General features: G+C 39.5%; 1 pseudogene; it reads left to right on the top strand.

Moving 5' to 3' along the window:
- Nucleotides 1–7,271: 7,271 nt before the first annotated feature.
- Nucleotides 7,272–18,336, top strand: LOC114212258 (RNA cytosine C(5)-methyltransferase NSUN2 pseudogene; annotated as a pseudogene).
- Nucleotides 18,337–18,704: the final 368 nt, after the last annotated feature.

Genomic DNA, 18,704 nt, shown 5'->3' on the forward strand with positions numbered 1-18,704 from the left:
CTTCGCAATGCTCTTCATGTCTGTCATGGCTGTGTATCACTCAGTCTGGAACCCAGCACTGTCAGTGTACTCTATCCAGGTGATCTATCCATTACTTTAACTGTCAACTGCTACTTATGATATCATGTACAATTCATGGCTCAGAAGAGAGCCCTGGAGCTCATAAACAATGGTTTATAATAGCTGTGTTCATTAACAGTTGCTTTTCTAAGCTCTTCCATCTCTGTAGTCTCCCTAGTACTTTTTGATTTCTTAGATCTCTCCTTTTCAGTCTTCTGGCCAGAAAATTGGGACTGTATTTCTCCTACTCAGCTACACACTTCCATGACTGGGTCTGAATTCAGGCCAAATGCTAGGAAGATAGAGATTAAAAATCAACAGGGATTGGACCCACCATATTCGTATCAAAATCAACTACTGCTCCCTCTTGACAGGATTACCTGGGGGCTGGGGTGTGAGAGAAAAAAATGGAAGATTAAATCAAGGGCGATTTCTGCCTTTCTCTCCCCTCCCACCTGTGTGTGTGTGTGTGTGTGTGTGTTAGGAGTTAGCTTTCCAACTCCTCAAGCAAGAAAAATTAAGATAGGGGTGCCTGGGTGGCTCAGTCATTAAGTTTCTGCCTTCGGCTCAGGTCAGGATCCCAGGGTTTGAGCCCCACATCAGGCTCCCTGCTCAGTGGGAGGCCTGCTTCTCCCTCTCCCACTCCCACTCCCCCGCTTGTGTTCCCTCTCTCTCTGTGTCTCTCTCTGTCAAATAAATAAATAAAATCTTAAAAAAAAAAAAGAAACAACAACAACAACAAAACTAAAGTATTCTCCTGGAGCTCTTCTGTGCCACAGTGCTCACTTCTGAGTTTCTGGCTACATTGAGTCTGACTGGGAGATACTGCAGGAGAAAAAAAAAAAGTAAACTCCCTACCAAATTGATGGTACTTTTGTTTCTGGGTTTTTCCCGTCAGCCTGCTATTATTTACTTTTCAAAGTCCTCAGATAGCTATCTCATGCACTCTGTTCAATTTTCGTAGTCATATACAGTCAGAGTAATGGGTGGGAGCTTATTCTATCTTATTCAGAAACTGAAAACCAGGTTTAGGAATTTATCCTAAGGAAATAAAGTGGTGTACTGAAAATTGTTACAGTAGTCCCCCCTTATCCACAGTGTTGCTTTCTATGGTTACACTTATTCACAGTCAACCAGGGTCAAGAAGCTGATGATGATCATCCTTGGGACATATTGTCAGAAGGCCAGTAGTAGCCTAACACTACATCACAATGCCTATATCATTCACCTCACTTCGTCTCATCAGGTAAGCATTTTATCATCTCATATCATCACAAGAAGTACAACAAGATATTTTGAGAGAGAGAAACCACATTACATACCTTTAATTACAGTATATTGTTATAATTGTTCTTTTTTATTATTGTTGATCTACTGTGCCTAATTTATAAATTAAACTTATAATAGGTATGTATGTATGTATAGGAAAAAGCATAGTAAAAGTTTAGGTACTATTTGCAATTTCGGGCATCCACTAGGAGTTTTGGGATGTATCACCTGTAGATAAGGGGTCAACTGTATTCAAGGATTTTCATTACAGCCGTGTTTAAAATAAATATATAGGTGGGTTATTCAGTGAAAGCAATAAAATCTGTTTATTTTAACTTAAATCTAGCTGATTTAAGCAGATGCCAAGGAGGATAAAAATTAATACCTATTCTTCTGAAACTGTCCCAAAAAATCGAAATGGAAGGAAAACATCCAAATTCATTCTGTGAGTCCAGCATTACCTTGGTCCCCAAACCAGACAAAGACCCACCAAAAAGGAGAATTGCAGACCAATATTCCTGATGAACATGGATGAAAAATTCTCAACAAGATACTAGCTAATTGGATCCAACAGTACATTAAAAGGATTATTCACCATGACCAAGTGAGATTTATTCCTGGGCAGCAGGCATAGTTCAACATCCACAAATCAATCAACATGATACACCATATCAGTAAAAGAAAGGATAAGAACCATATGATCCTCTCAATAGATGCAGAAAAAGCATTTGACAAAATACAGCATCCTTTCTTGATAAAAACCCTCCACAGTGTAGGGATAGAGGGAACATACCTCAATATCATAAAAGCCATATACAAAAAAATCTATAGCAAATATCCTCCTCAGGGAAAAACAGAGCTTTTCCCCTAAGATCAGGAACATGGCAGGGTTGTTACTCTCACCACTGTTGTTCAACATACTACTGGAAGTTCTAGCCTCAGCAATCAGACAACAAAAAGAAATAAAAGGCATCCGAATCAGCAAAGAAGAAATCAAATTTTCAATCTTCACAGGTGACATGATATTCTATGTAGGAAACCCAAAAGATTCCACCAAAAAACTTCTAGAACTGATAGAGGAATTCAGCAAAGTTGCAGGATATAAAATCAATGCACAGAAGTCGGTTGCATTTCTATACACTAATAATGAAGCAGCAGAAAGAGAAATCAAGGAATCGATCCCATTTACAATTGCACCAAAAACCATAAGATACCTAGGAATAAACCTAACCAAAGAGGTAAAAGATCTGTACTCTGAAAACTATAGAACACTTATGAAAGAAATTGAAGAAGACACAAAGAAATGGAAAATCCATGCTCATGGACTGGAAGAAAAATATTGTTAAAATGTCTATGCTACCCAAAGCAATCTACACATTCAATGCAATTCCTATCAAAATACCATCAACGTTTTTCACGGAGCTGGAATAAACAATCCTAAAATTTCTATGGAACCAGAAAAATCCTGAATAGCCAAAGGAATGTTGAAAAAGAAAACCATAGTTGGAGGCATCACAGTCTGGACTTTGAGCTGTATTACAAAGTTGTAGTCATCAAGACAGTATGGTACTGGCACAAAACAGATACATAGATCAACAGAATAGAGAACCCAGAAATGGACCCACAACTTTATGGTCAACTAATCTTTGACAAAGCAGGAAAGAATATCCAATGGAAAAGACAGTCTCTTCAACAAATGGTGTTGGGAAAATTGGACAGCCACATGCAGAAGGAAAACAGACCACTTTCTTTTCTTTTTTTTTTTTTAATTTGCCAGAGAGAGAGAGAGCACAAGCAGGGGGAGCTACAGGCAGAGGGAGAAGCAGGCTCCCTGCTGAGCAAGGAGCCCAATTGGCGACTCGATCCCAGGACACTGATCATGACCTGAGCTGAAGACAGATACTTAACTGACTGAGCCACTCAGGTGTCCCAGAAAATGGACCACTTTCTTACACCATACACAAAAATAAACTCAAAATGGATGAAAGACCTAAATGCAAGACAAGAAACCATCAAAATCCTGGATGAGAACACAGGCAGAAGACATGAACAGACATTTCTCCAAAGAAGACATACAAATGACTAACAGACACATGAAAAAATGCTCAACATCATTCAGCATCAGGGAACTGCAAATCAAAACCACAATGAGATACCACCTCACACCTGTCAGAATGGCTAAAATTAACCACTCAGGAAGCAACAGATGTTGGTGAGGATGTGGAGAAAGGGGAACCCTTTTACACTGTTGGTGGGAATGTAAACTGGTGCAGCCACTCTGGAAAAGAGCATGGAGTTTCCTCAAAAAGTTAAAACTAGAGCAACCCTACAACCTAGCGATTGCACTATTAGGTTTTCATCCAAAGGATACAAAAATAATGATTCGAAGGGGCACATGTGCTCCAATGTTTATAGCAGCAATATCCACGGTAGCCAGAATATGGAAAGAACTCAGATGTGCATTGACAGATAAATGGATAAAGAAGATGTGCTGTATATATACAATGGAATATTACTCAACCATCAAAAAGAATTAAATCTTGCCATTTGCAACAATGTGGATAGAACTAGAGGGTGTTATGCTAAGCAAAATAAGTCAGTCAGAGAAAGACAAATACCATATGATTTCACTCACTCATATGTGGAATTTAAGAAACAAAACAGATGAACATAGGGGCAGGGAAGGAAAAATAAAATAAGAGGAAAATAGAGAGGGAGGCAAACCATGAGACTCTTAACTATAGAGAGCAAACTGAGGGTTGTTGGAGGGGAGGTGGTTGGGAGGATGGGGTAATTGGGTGATGGGCATTAAAGAGGGCGATTGATGTAATGAGCACTGGGTGTTATATGCAACTGATGAACGACTAAATTCTACCCCTGAACCTAATAATACACTATATGTTAACTAAATTCAATTTAAATAAAAAATTTAAAAAACAAAAAGAATGCCAAGGAGGATGAGAAACCTCAAATAATTGTGTAGCCTCAAATAATGCCCAAATTCAAGCCCCTAGTGACTACCTCAAAGCACCATTATCCAGCTTTGGATACTGTGAATTACACTGGACTCTGATCACCACTAATTATAGTGTAGCCATTGCTGTCCCCAGATGCCACTATCAGCAAGGACAATTATCTGTTGTTCTCACTCTTTTGCATCCCTCTGACCCATTCATAATGTCTCTTCTCTATAACACTTCCAGAAGGTCACTGAAGGCTTTGTGTTTCTTAATTTCTTTGTACTAACACAAGATGTTAACTTTAAGCACTGAACTGTGTACCAAAGGTGATAAAGGTAGAATTTTAGAGGACAGGGACACCACTTAGAACATGAGCTGTAGGAGAGAAGGCTTTTTGTAGAGTAGGGACAGAGCTGGGTCTTGAAGTATGATATCTTTTTTTTTTTAAGATTTTATTTATTTATTTGAGAGAGAGAGAGCACATGAGAGGGGGGTAGGGTCAGAGGGAGAAGCAAACTCCCTGCTGAGCAGGGAGCCCGATGCAGGACTCGATCCCGGAACTCCAGGATCATGACCTGAGCCGAAGGCAGTCACTTAACCAACTGAGCCACCCACGCGCCCTGAAGTATGATATCAGAAGGAAGGTTGTACAAGTCAGCTATTGCTGCACACTGAAGTGTAACTGTTTTTAAACAATATTTCTCACTTATGGACCTAGAACCAACCAGGGAATTTCTAATTCTGGTTTTAATTTTGCTCTTTCTACAATTTCTATGAATTCCTGTGGTTTACATCTTCATACATCTCATAGCTTTCAACCTGGCAGCATTAGGTTGTTCCAAGTTTGCATTGCACCAACCTGGCCTCACCAGTTCCTATAAGAATTTACTCATGTCAGATATCTTGTGCTTTTGCTATACTTCACCAAGGATTTGAGGGATTGTGGGAAGGGGTCCCATCTTGAAATACATGGCCTTCAGCCACCTTGCTGGCTATTTTCTCTCCCTCCCCCTCTCTCTCCCCATCTCCCTTTTTCATTCATTTCCACTTCCCCCTTCTCTCAACCCACAAATATCTTCTCTTTTCTTTCACTAACCATTTTATGCTCACCCTGTTCCCCCAGGGTCTCACCTGCTTCCCAGTGGCTTAAAAAAGTACTTCTTTCAAACACATCCAGTGCTCTACTCAAGAGAACACTTGGTAAAGAATATTCTCTCTTAAAGCAATCACAGTTATGGGCTTTTCTTCTACTTCCAATCAATTATCCTTACTCAAGTTATTATTCAAGAATAACTAGACATTCAATAAGCAAGTTATCTGTAGAAGATTTAACCTACTTAAAGGGGAAAGAGATGAGATGCGGATACCTGTGTACTATCCCTTGAAGAAGCTTATGAAAGTACAGCCGCAGTAGCTGGGATGCTCTGAGGAGAACCCCAGTGGGGAGAACAATGGCTAAAAATAGCACTTGACCTTGGGTATCTGAAAGGAAAATGATGAAAAATGTTGACCAAAGAGTTTAAAGTATCTTTGAAGAAAAAAGAAAAATAAAAGCACACCCACTTTTTTAAGTGCATGGAAGTCACCTTCTGCACTTTCTGGAAAGGAAAAGCTATTCAGTCAAGACATAGGCTTTCAGGCATGACCTTCAACAGGCAAGGGGCAGCCCTCCATGTACCAAGAGGATGGTGGAGGCAACAGGGCGGCAAAGGAGAGTGATATATTCCCCAAAACACTGGAGAGATCACAAAGTAAGTGGCCAGATCAGGAGGCAGAGCTATCATGGAATTAAAACTAAAAAAGGTTGCTTTCACTCTCAGCAGAGATACATGTCAGATGGGCTGCAGGTTCTGGGATTGATGGCATTCATGGGAACTGAATGTTCCCACAGAGGAATGAGGGAGGAAGAATCTGATTCTAATATCTTACTACAAATGTGTTCACCAATGCCCAGCACCCTAGCCACTTTGCAATGGAGATTCTTCTTAATGGGAGGAAATGAAAGACTGAAAGAAGTTTCTTTTTGATTCTTACACTCCCCAATCGCTGTCTTGCTCTGATCTTTCCCTTGTGTTACTCCCTTTACTCTTAACTCTGTAAGAGCTCACCACATGCTAGCAACTATGGAGAACTAAGAAATGAATGAGACCATCACTATCCAGGCTGTTCAGAACCTAGTAAAGTTAACAGGCTAGTAAACATATGTCATAAAAACCCATAATTGTACCCTTAGAAATAAAAAGGAAGACTTTGGTTTATGCAAGAAGTAGCTTTAAGCAAAGCCTCGAAGAACATACTGACTATGTTGGGTAGAGCTGGGCTGGAAAAAAAGACCTTTAGTGGGTAAAGGTAAGTGTATCTGCTATGTACTAGACACTGATACTATCCATAGGTTATGTTAGTTAAGTTTGTTTTAATAATTTATTGAGTGATACTAGATGTCAGACTCTGGGTCCAGCTATGAACAGAGGAGTCACTTTTTTTATGGAAGTTGGAGTCTAATGGTATGGCAGGCAGAATAATGGCCTTCCAATGTGTCTACATCCTAATCCAGAGAACCTGTGAATATGTTGTTATGTTGTGTTATGTTTTATGTTATATGGCAATGAAGAATTAAGAATTAAGGTAGCAGGTAGAATTAGGCTCACCTTAAAATAGGTTGATGATCCTGAACCAATGTAATGACAAGGATCCCTAAATGTGGAAGAGGGAGGCAGAAGACAAAGTATTAGTGATTGCTGTGAAAGACTTGACCAGCCATTGCTGACTTTGAAGATGCGAGAGGCCATGAGCAAGGAATGCAGACTACCTCTAGAATCTGGAAAAGGCGATAAAATGGATTCTTCTCTAGAGCCTTGAGAAAGGAACATAGTCCTGCTGGCACATGAATTTTAGCCCAGTAGCATTCATTTTGGACTGCTGACCTCCACAGCGGTAAGATAGTTAAGTTTGTGCTGTTTCAAGTCACTAAGTTTTGGGGAAATGCAAGTTGCTGCCAGTGCTTTTATCCGGTAAGGAGTAAGGCAGAAAGGGCTGTAGAAGGTGTGTTGCAGTGACAGATAGCAGACCATTGTGTTCATCCCAACTTTGCCATTAATTCATAGATTTACTCACTCATTTAGCTGAAACTATGTGCTGGGCAGAATGCCAGATGCCAGAATGCAACAGAAAACAAGACAAGAAAATTTCCAGCTCTTGAGGAACTTGCAGTCTAATTGGAGAGAAGATAAAAAGTCAATGAAAAGATAAATAATCCAAATTGTAGTAAGCACAATGAATGAAATTAACATCATAGTGCCATAAGAAATACAATGGTCAGGGAAGGCCTTTCCTAAGAGATGATATTTAAGTTGAAATCCATTAAAAAGAGAGAAAAACATATAAAGGATATATGCAAACAGGACAGGAAAAAACAAGGTCCTGTGGCTGGAAAGAGCTGTTACCATGGTCTAAGATTTGACAGGTGGCTTATGTGACAGGAAAATAGTAAGCAAGGGGGAGAAATGGACAGTGGCTAGCTCATACCGGCTTTGCAAGCCATGTGAGAAATTATTCTTGAGAGCAATGGAAAAATACTGAAGGGGTTATAAACAGAAGAGTGTTATAACCCTACCTATATTTCATATTATTGTTTGTTAACTTTTTATTTTGAAATAATTATAGATTCCCAGAATGTTGCAAAGAAATACAAGTTCCATGTACCTTTCACTCAATTTTACCCAATGGAAAAATCTGGCATAACTCTAGCACAATTTCAAAACCAGGATATTGGCATTGGTAGAATAAACAGAATTTATTCAGATTTTACCAGTTTTACATGTATTTATTTGTGTATGTGTATATATAATTTTATGCAGTTTTGCCACGTGTGTAGATTCATGTAACCACCATCACAATCAATATACAAATCAGCACAGAGTTCTCTTATACTACCCTTTTATAGCCACATGTATCCCCCTTCCTCACCTAAACCCTTGGCAACCTATAATCTCTTTACCATATCTATAACATTATTATTTCAAGAATGTTATATGAATGGAAACATAAAGTATGCAATTTTTTTTAAGATTGGCTGTTTTTATTCAGCATAATGCTCTCAGGATTCATCCAAGTTGTTGTTTGTACCAATATACGTTCCTTTTTATTGCCAAATAGTAATCCATGTTATAAATGTACCACAATTGGATATCCATTTACCTACTGAATGAAATTTGGGCCATTTCTAGTTTTTGGCTTTTACAGATAAAGTTGCTATGAATAGGTTTTTCTATGTTCAGGTTTCTATGTGACACAAGTCTTCCTTTCTCTGAGATAAATGCCCAAGTGTGTAATTATTAAGCTCTAAGGTAGTTTCATGTTTAATTTTATGTGAAACTTCCAAACTTTTTCCCAGAGTAGCTGTACCATTTTAAATCCCTACCAGCATGTATGAATAATCCAGTTTTTCTACATCTTCACCAGCATTTGGTGTTATCACTATTTTTAGCTATTCTGATAGGTATATGGTGTTAGCTATTCTGATAGGTATTGTGGATTTAATTTGCATTTTCTAAGCAGCTAATGATGTTGGACATCTTTTCATGGGCTTATATGCCATCTGCTTATCCTCTTTGGTGAAATGTCTGTTCATGTCTTTTGCCCAATGTCTATTTGGATTGTTTTCTTACTGTTAACTTTTGAAAGTGATTTATGTATTCTATATACAAATCTTTTGTCATATATGTGCTTTGAAAATATTTTCTTCCAGTCTATAGTTTGTATTTTCATTCTTTTAACAAGGCCTTTCACAAAGCAAAGTTTTTAATTTTAATGAGGTCTGATTTATCAGTTTTTCTTTTTATAAGTTGGGCTTTTGAGTTAAAAATAGAACTACCCTACAACTCAGCAATTGAACTACTAGGTGTTTATCCAAAGAATACTAAAATAATGAGTTGAAGGGGCACATGTACCCCAATGTTTATAGCAGTAACGTCCACAATAGCCCAAATATGGAAAGAGCCTAGATGTTCATCGACAGATAAATGGATAAAGAAGGTGTGGTGTGTATATATACACACACACACACACATATATATTATATATATACACAATGTAATGTCTATATATACAATGGAATATTACTCAGCCATCAAAAAGAATGAAATCTTGCCATTTGCAATGATGTGGATAGAACTAGAGGGTGTTATGCTAAGCAAAATAAGTCAGTCAGAGAAAGACAAATACCGTATGATTTCACTCATATGTGGAATTTAAGAAACAAAACAGATGAACATAGGGGTAGGGAAGGAAAAATAAAATAAGAGGAAAATAGAGAGGGAGGCAAACCATGAGATTCTTAACTATAGAGAACAAACTGAGGGTTGTTGGAGGGGAGGTGGTCGGGAGGATGGGGTAATTGGGTGATGGGCATTAAGGAGGGCAATTGATGTAATGAGCACTGGGTGTTATATGCAACTGATGAATGACTAAATTCTACCCCTGAACCTAATAATACACTATATGTTAACTAAATTGAATTTAACTTAAAAAAAAATAAGTTGGGCTTTTGGTGCCAATTCTTTAGCTCTAAGTCCTAAAGATTTTCTACTTTTTTTTCTAAAAGTTTTATAATTTTTTGTTTTACACTTAAGCTTGTAATCCATTTTGAGGGTTTTGTTTTGTTTTGTTTTTCGTAAGTTGACAGATTTAGGTTGGTTTGGGATTTTTGGTTTTTGCCTACAGAAGTGCATCTATTCCAGCTCCATCTGTTGGTGCTCTCTCTATCCCTCCAGTAAGTTGCTTTTGTACCTTTGTCAAAAATCGTGTGTTGATTTCTGTACTCAGTATTGTGTTCCAATGATCTAAGTATCTATCCCTCCACAATACCACACTGTCTTGATTACTGTAGCTATATAATAAATCTTGAAGTCAAGATTGATTCTTTTCACTTTATTCTTCTTTGGCATAGTGTTTTTATCTGTTTTAGCTTCTTTGTCTCTTCATGGAAATTTTTAGAATAAGTTTGTGTATGACTGCAAAAAAATAATAAAACCTTTCTGGAGTCTTGATAGGAATTGCATTAAACATATAGAGAAATTTGGGCAGAACTGGTATCTTTATTATGTTGGGTCTTCTAATCCATGAACACAATATGTCTCTCCATTTATTTAGATCTCTGATTTTGTGCATCAGCATTTTCTGATATTCAGCATACAGATTCTGTACTGTTTTTCAGTTAATAGCTAAATATTTCATTTGCTTTGGAGTGATTGTAAATGGTATTATTTTTAATTTTAGTTTCCACATGTTTGTTGTTAGTATATAGAAATGCAATTGATTTTTGTATGTTTCTCTTATACCATGCAGCCTTGCTAAAATCACTTATTAGTTCTGGGACTTTTACAGATACCTTGGGATTTTTTACACAGAAAAACATCATCTGCAAATAGGGACAGTTTTATTTCTTCATATCTAATCTGTGTGCCTTTTAAATCTTTGAAAGATTTCTCTGCTTCTTAACAAATGGAGTGTAGAAGGACAACTGATTTTTGGATATAGGAAGTGGATGGAGAGTGGAGCCATCTGTTGAGATTGGAAAGACTAAGGGAGAAGAAGAGGGGAGAAAAATCAAGAGTTCTGCCTATTGACAACTAAGTGAAAATGTTGCATGGGAGAAAGCCTCAGAAGAGAAGTCAAAGGTAGAGATAAAATTTAGGAGTAGTTAGCAATTACATAATATTGAAATCCAGGGAAGAGAGAGGTTGGAGGCCAGAGGAAGACCCAGGACCAAACCCTGACAACTGCAGATAATTAGAGGTTGAATATAGGAGAAGGAGCCTGCAAAGGGGATCAGGAAGGGCATTCAATGGCTTCAGATAAATCACTCTCTTCCTTTACACTTCAGTTTATTCACCTGAAAAAATGGGAGTTTGTGTGAGAACACAAGTACACTACTTAGAACACTTCAGGAATAATGTTCTTTAATTTGGACTCAGCAAAATGCTACAGAAGTGAGGACTGGACAATGAAACCATTCCCTCATTTGCTCATTTTGTAAGACTTGGTGCTTTGGGAGTGATAAGGATATGACTTCCTTGGATAGATAGCATATCCTGATTAAGGAAACATCTATATGATGTGGTTTGAAGTGGTGGGGTTCAGAGCCAATGGTCAAGAAAGAATTTGAGATGTCTTTAGTGCAAAAGATTCTTTTATTAAAGTATAGGGACAGGATCTGTGGGCAGAAAGAGCTGCACTAGGGTTGTGAGGAGTGACTGATTATATAAGATTTTCTATCTTATGGAGGGGAGGGTGATGTTAGGGCTCCAGGAAATTGAGTCTATAGGTTTCTGGAGATTGCTTTTGTCTTATAAATCATTAAGACAGTTGCAAACTGATGGAGACTCATATCCTGCATGACTATGATCTCTATCAGTTAACCACTTGTTTTTCCCTTTCCTTTGTTCTAGGGCAGCCAGGAGTGCCAGAGGAATGTCACATATATCCCACCTTGGGGGGTGGGGTGGTTGCAGGATGTTAGCTTGTGCTTTGCCCCCAGCTTGCCTTCTGCTCATCATATAGAGCACTTCTCTTACCAGGCTCTTTGATCAGCCATTATGATAAATCCCCACAAGTCAATGGATTTATATCAGTCACGAAACAAAGCATTTTGCTTGACTGGAAAGGCTAATCAGGTTCTCTCAATGCTCTGCATGTCTAGCCACTCCTGATTCCACACCACAGTTCAAAGGCTGGCACTTCCAATCTTCCCTGCCCTGCCCGTTTTCTTTTTCCCCATACCTCTTAACAACTTCAGATGTAATAAACATGATAAATGGGTAAATATGATCATGTTTATTTGTCTCCAACTAGAATATTAATTCTGAGTCAGAGATTCTCAAAAGCTTAGACATGTGGCCAGCGCATAATAGGTGTTCTAACATTTGTTAACAAATTTTGAAATAATGTAATTACCTCCAACTTTTAGGTCCAAGGATCATGGTCCAAAGCTGGTGGGCTGAGTGTCAGTGGTGTTTATTATTAATATGGAGAGAAACCACTTGAGTATAACTATGAAAAAAAGAGTCCGGAATTATGCAAAGCTTAAATTATGCCAGATTGTCATAAATGCATCCTCATGTAAAATATAACCAATTTGTAATTTATTACATATTTGTGCAATAAATTGGTGTGCAATCATTAAGATTTAAAATATATTTAATGATATATGGAAAATAACCTTATGTTACAATTTTTAGTTCAGTTAATGGGACATAAAACTACATATGGAGGGGTTCCTGGGTGGCTCAGTTAGTTAAATGTCTGACTCTTGATTTTGGCTCAGGTCATGATCTTAGGGTCATTAGGCTCTGTGCTCAGTGGGGAGCTGCTTCTCTCCTTTTCCTTCTACCCCTCCCCTACTCCCACACATGCTCTCTCTCAAATAAATAAATAAGTAAATCTAAAAACTATATATAGAACATGAGGAGCAAATTTTGAAATGGGAATAAAATGAATCAGAAACACAAATAAACCCAGTGTATATACCAAAACATTTGAATGCTAAGATTACAAGTAATTTCTTTTTTGCATCCTTTTGGTTTTCTGCTATTAACATGTGAAACTTGTACAATCAGAAAACACAAACCATCAGTAAGTCGAGAGTGCTTGGAAAACAATTTCCTCTGAGAAATGAAGGCACTTTTAGGACCATCAAAGACAGCACCATGGAACTGACCAGAGAGGTCCTAAGGCCTCCTAGAAATCAGACATGGAATGAAAGAGGGGCCAGCAGCCATGGGAATGCACTAGTTTTGTCTGAGAGTATTTCTCAACTGGATTGTGCCTTCTGCATTTTAAACCTTTGAAGTTGCCCCAGGGCCTTTCCAAAATGCCAGAAATTCACCCTCACTTAACCTTCCCAAATAACAACACCTAAAGATATAGGTAACAGAAAATGAACTTAGCTGGTTTCAACAACAAGAACATTTTTTCACATAAAATAATCCAAAATGGGCAGGGCAGCTCCTGGATTAGGATTATAAATGCCGGGTTATGGTCTCCCCTTTCAATCACTCCAATGCTTTCAGTCTACCTCTAATTCTGATGTTGCAACAGCTGTGGTCATTTCTGGCATCACTTGCAGGCAAATGGCCAGAGGCAAAAGAGGTTCTGCCTCTTTCTTACACATAAAGAATGAGGCTATCTTTCAAAAAAGACACCAGCTGGAGAGAGCAAGGGAGAATGACAGAGTAGAAGGATCCTGAGCTCACCTCCTTCCATGGACACATTGAGGCAATGACTACATATAATGCAATTCACTCTGAAAACAACCTGAAGACTGGCAGAACAGATCATCCACAGCTAAAGACATAAAGAAAAAGCTACATCAAGAAGGGTAGGAGAGGCAGAGACATGGTCAGAAAACAAACCCCCATTATGGTGACCCACAAACAGGAGAGATATCAGAGGTGCAGAAGTCCTCCCTGAGTAGTGAGGGGATCAAGAACCACATGAGGCACCCCCAGCCCTAGAGGCCTGAACCAGAAAGACAAGCCCCCATAATGTCTGCTTTTAAAAATTGGCAGACATTAACTCAGGGAGAGCCAGAGGGCTACAAGAAACCAAGTCTTCATTCTTAAAGGAGCAGCATTCTATATCACTCCAGCACAGAGGCAGCAGTTTTGAAAAGAGCCTGGATGGGGCACCTGGGTGGCTCAGTCAGTTAAGCATCTGCCTTTGGCTTGAGTCATGATCCCAGGGTCCTTGGATCCCACATTGGGCTCCCTGCTCAGCAGGGAGCCTGTTCCTCCCTCTGCTTGTGGCTCTGAGCTCCTAATTGTGCTCTCTCTCTATCTCTCTCTCTCATTCTAAGGGGGAAAAAAAGAAAGAAAAGAAAAGAGCCTGGTTACACCTGAAGATTTACTGACTAACTTCAGGACATGTGCCAGAGGGGCAGGGATCTGAAGGAGCTTTCTCTGGAAGTAGAAGTGCTGGCAGTTGCCATTTTTTTTTCCTTCAGCCTTACTATCTGGACACTTGTGGGAGCCAGTTCTGATACTTTCCATTTACTTTACTAGTACTGTTCAACCTTAGTATTAGTATTCCCTTGTAGACCTGCTTCACCCAACATACCTGTCCCAGAAGTTACCCCTCCAATGTGGCTTCTTCCCTGCCACATTTGGCAGGCAGTCTCAGTGGGGAACCAGTGTTCCCCCAAAGTGACTACTGCCCTACCAAACCCAGCAGACAGACTAGGCCACATCTGATGCCCTTCCAGGGGGATTCCTGCCCCAGTGAGGGAACCAGCCCCACTCACCAGTGCACCTGCAGCAGTTACAGCTAGGTTTCTAAGCCAACCATACCCAACAGCATTCTCATAGCAGTTACAGTGCAGTCACAACAAGAAGGCACATACAGCCCATACAGTAGACACTCTTGAAACACCTTGTTCTGGTGGCAAGAGGAATTGGACTACTGGGTCCCATAAGATACCTTCTACATGAGGCCACTACTTTCAAGACCAGGAGACTATCAAATACATAGAAACAAACATCCAGACAAAATGGAGACAAAGAAGTATATTTCAAACTAAAGAACAAGACAAACCTCAGAAAGAGCTAAACAGAATGTAGATAAGCAATCTACTTGATAGAGTTCAAAGTAATGGTCCTAAAAATGCTCACCAGACTTGAGAGAAGTGTGGCTGAATTCAGTGAGAACTTCAACAAAGTGTGAGAAAATATAAAAAGGAACCAATCAGAGCTGAAGAATACAGTAACTAAAATGAACTAGAGGGATTCAACAGCAGATTAGAGGATACAAAAGAATGGATTAACAATCTAAAAGACAGAGCAGTGGGGGCATCTGACTGGCTCAGCTGGATGAGCATGTGACTCTTGATCTTGGGGTCATGAGTTTGAGCTCCACACTGGGTGTAGAGATTACTTAAATAAATAAAACTTTAAAAAATAAATAAATAAGAAAATTTGAAAAGAAAGAAGGAAAAAAGAAAGAGGAAGAAAGAGAGAACGAAAGAAAGAGAAAGAAGAAAGAAGAAAGAAAGAGCGGGCAGTGGAAAGCAACCAAGCTGAAAAGCAAAAAATTGTTGTTGTTTTTTTTAAAGTAGGCTCCACACCTAGCATGGAGCCCAGTGCGGGGCTTGAACTCACAACCCTGAGATTAAGACCTGAGCTGAGATCAAGAGTCAAATGCTTAACTGACTGAGCCACCCAGGTGAGCCCCCCAATTTTTTTTTAACTGAGAATACTTTAAGGGACTTCTTGGGACAACATTGAGCACAGTAACATTCACATTTTAAGGGTCCCAGAAGGAAGAGAGAAAGAGAAACAGAAAATTTATGTATGTATGTATGTATGTATGTATTTAAGATTTTATTTATTTATTTGACAGAGAGAAACACAGTGAGAGAGGGAACACAAGCAGGGGGAGTGGGAGAGGGAGAAGCAGGCTTCCCACTGAGCAGGGAGCTTGATGGGGGGCTCGATCCCAGGACCCTGGGATCACAACCTTAGCTGAAGGCAGACACTTAACGACTGAACCACCCAGGTGCCCCCCAGAAAATTTATTTGAAGAAATAATAGTTGGAAACTTTCCTAACCTGGGGAAGGAAACAGATATCTAGGTCCAGAAAGCAAAGAAAGCTCCAAACAAGATGAATCCAAGGAAGTCCACACCAAGACACATAATAATTAAAATATCACATCCTCCCCAGCCAGTGGTGGCTGGTAGGTGTGTGTGGGTGTGGGGAGCCACCTGGGCCATGGGAGTTGCTGACCAGTGGCTCCAGCAGCAGTGGCAGCAACAGGGATGGGGATGGCAGCAGCATCAGGGCACAGAGGATGATGCCAAGATGGCAGGAAGTACAATGAAGTGTGCTGGGAAGGCAGGTATCCCCAGATTGTCAAGGAGAACAAGCTCTTCCAGCACTATTACCAGGAGCTCAAGAATGCCCAAGGACGAATGGGACCAGGTCATGGAAGCACTCAGGGGGCCCCTCCTGGCCACTTTAGATTACTGGTTACAAAAGCCACACAAAAAACTATTGCTTAAAGAACAAGTATTTCAAGAAATTGGAGAACCTGAAGTGGAAGGTCAGAAAGTTAAAGTTCCACAGCCCCTGAGTTGGTATTCTGAAGAAATGGCCTGGCACAAAAATTTAAGTGGAAAAATCTGAGAAGATCTCCACAATTGAAAAAGTTTCACCAGTTTCTAGTTAGTGAAACTGAATCTGGAAATAACAGTTGTCAAGAAGCCGTTAGCATGATTCCATTACTGTTACTTAATACTCGCCCTCTCCATAGATCTTAGATATATATTTAGCACCTGGATCAAAGACCACACAATTAATTGAAATGTTACATGCTGACATGAATGTCCCTTTTCCTGAAGTGTTTGTCGTCATGATGATGAGGACAACAAGGGTTGCTATCTGCTCATTCATCAGGCCAAAATGCTGAGCAGCCTCTGCATCCATGGTGATTAACTATGATGTGTTTGGCATATCTAGATTCAAAATAGATGTAAATAGGAGGAAAGAGATTTTTTTTCTATAATTGCATTTTATGTGATGTCCCTTGCAGTGGAGATGGCACTACGAGAAAAAAACAGTGATGTCTGGAAAAAGTGGAAGGCCTTATATAACTTGCAGCTGCATGGTTTATAGCTGTGGATTGCAATGCAAGACACTGAGAAGCTAGTGGAAGGTGATAGGTTGGTGTCTTCTATATGTTCACTAAACCCCCATTGAAGATGAAGTGGTAATAGCATCTTTACTGGAAAAAAAAGTGAAGGTGCTTTGGAGCTTGCTGATATGTTTTCTGAACTGCCAGGACTAAAATGGATGCCTGGAATTACACAGTGGAAGATAATGATGAAAGATGAACAGTGGCTTACAGAGTGGGATGATAGTCCTCATAGCAGACATACCCAGATCTGGCCTACCATGTTCCCACCAAAGGACCCAGAAAAGTTACAGGGGATGCACCTAGAGTGGTGTCCTAGAATATTACCACATCATCAAAATACTGGAGGGTTCTTTGTAGCTGTATGAGAGAAAAAGTCTTCAATGCCATGGCATAAATGTCCACCAAAGCTGGAGGGGAATCTGTGGTACTCAGAGAAACTGGTCCAACACTGCAAATTCCACAGAAGGAAAACTACAGACACTTCTGAGCTGGAAAGTTAACCAGGCAGCAGAATTAACAACACAGAGATAATGGAAAGAACTGAAAAATTTAGAGAACAATGGAAATAAGAAAGAAGGAGTGTGTGGTCCTTCTCCATCTAATAAAATGAAGTTATTTGGAAGAATTTAAAGAAGATCCATTTGTATTTATTCCTGTATAATTCCTGAATTAATTCCACCTATCCAGAAATTCTGTGTACTGGGTCCTTCATTCCTAAAATGAATTTGTTAGCTCAAACTATGGAAGGGAAGAAAAGGCAACTCTACATAGTCTCCAAGGAGATAAGGAATGTGCTGCTGAATAATAGTGAGAGGATGAAAGTTATAAACACTGGGATAAAAGTCTGGTGTTGGAATAACAGTGATGAAAATTTGATTGTGCTTTTCAGTTAGCACAGGAGGGAATATACACATTGTATCCATTTATTAATTCAAGAATGATCACTGTATCAATGGAAGATGTTAAAATTCTATTGACCCAGGAAAATCCATTTTTAAAGAAAACTTATCAGTGAGACATATAGCCAAGCCAAGGACTTGGCTAGGGGGAGCATCATCCTGATGTACAAGTCAGACCCTACTAAACCAGATACTCTTCAGTGTCCCATTGTGTTATGTGGATGGCAGGGAAAGCCTTCCATTTGGACTTTTATGCCCAAGAATGAATGGCTTCATTATCTCAGGATGATGGGGCTAGAGGTGTTGGCAGAAATGAAGGAAGGGACTGTTCTGGTACACAAGAACACAAGCAGCTCTGGGCTACCTGAGGACAAAGTGAGTGCCAAACATGGAGTGGAGCAGGCCACCAGCACCGACACTGTTGTGGGATCTGATCCATCAGGGACTGTCCTGCTCCAGTGAGGACGCCCAGGGAGAGCCTGCCTGGGCCTGGCAGGGGCCTTCACCTTGGTGTTCGATGCCAAACCCAGAACTTCTGACCTTCAAATATGTATTTTTGAAAACTGGAAACTGATGGAATGATAGAATAGTCTGTGAATGGTCTCGGTACTGCTTTCATATATTTTTTTAACTTGTTAGAAAAGCTGGGTCCAATGTACCTATTGTAGGCAGTAGACTTTCACCATTAAAGTCTTACTTCTATCAAGAAACAAAACTGCCCTTGCAGGAATTTTCAGTTCCCTTTTGTTAGGCCTATATTGGTCTTAAGTTCCACCAGTTGTTTTAATTATTACTTATAGAAAGAATTTATAACTCATTATGAATTGGAA

The sequence above is a fragment of the Eumetopias jubatus genome, unplaced genomic scaffold (assembly GCF_037043125.1).
Source record: "Eumetopias jubatus isolate StellerSeaLion01/CBP00866 unplaced genomic scaffold, mEumJub1_p1.0 scaffold_1, whole genome shotgun sequence".
NCBI classification, from domain to species: Eukaryota; Metazoa; Chordata; class Mammalia; order Carnivora; family Otariidae; genus Eumetopias; species Eumetopias jubatus.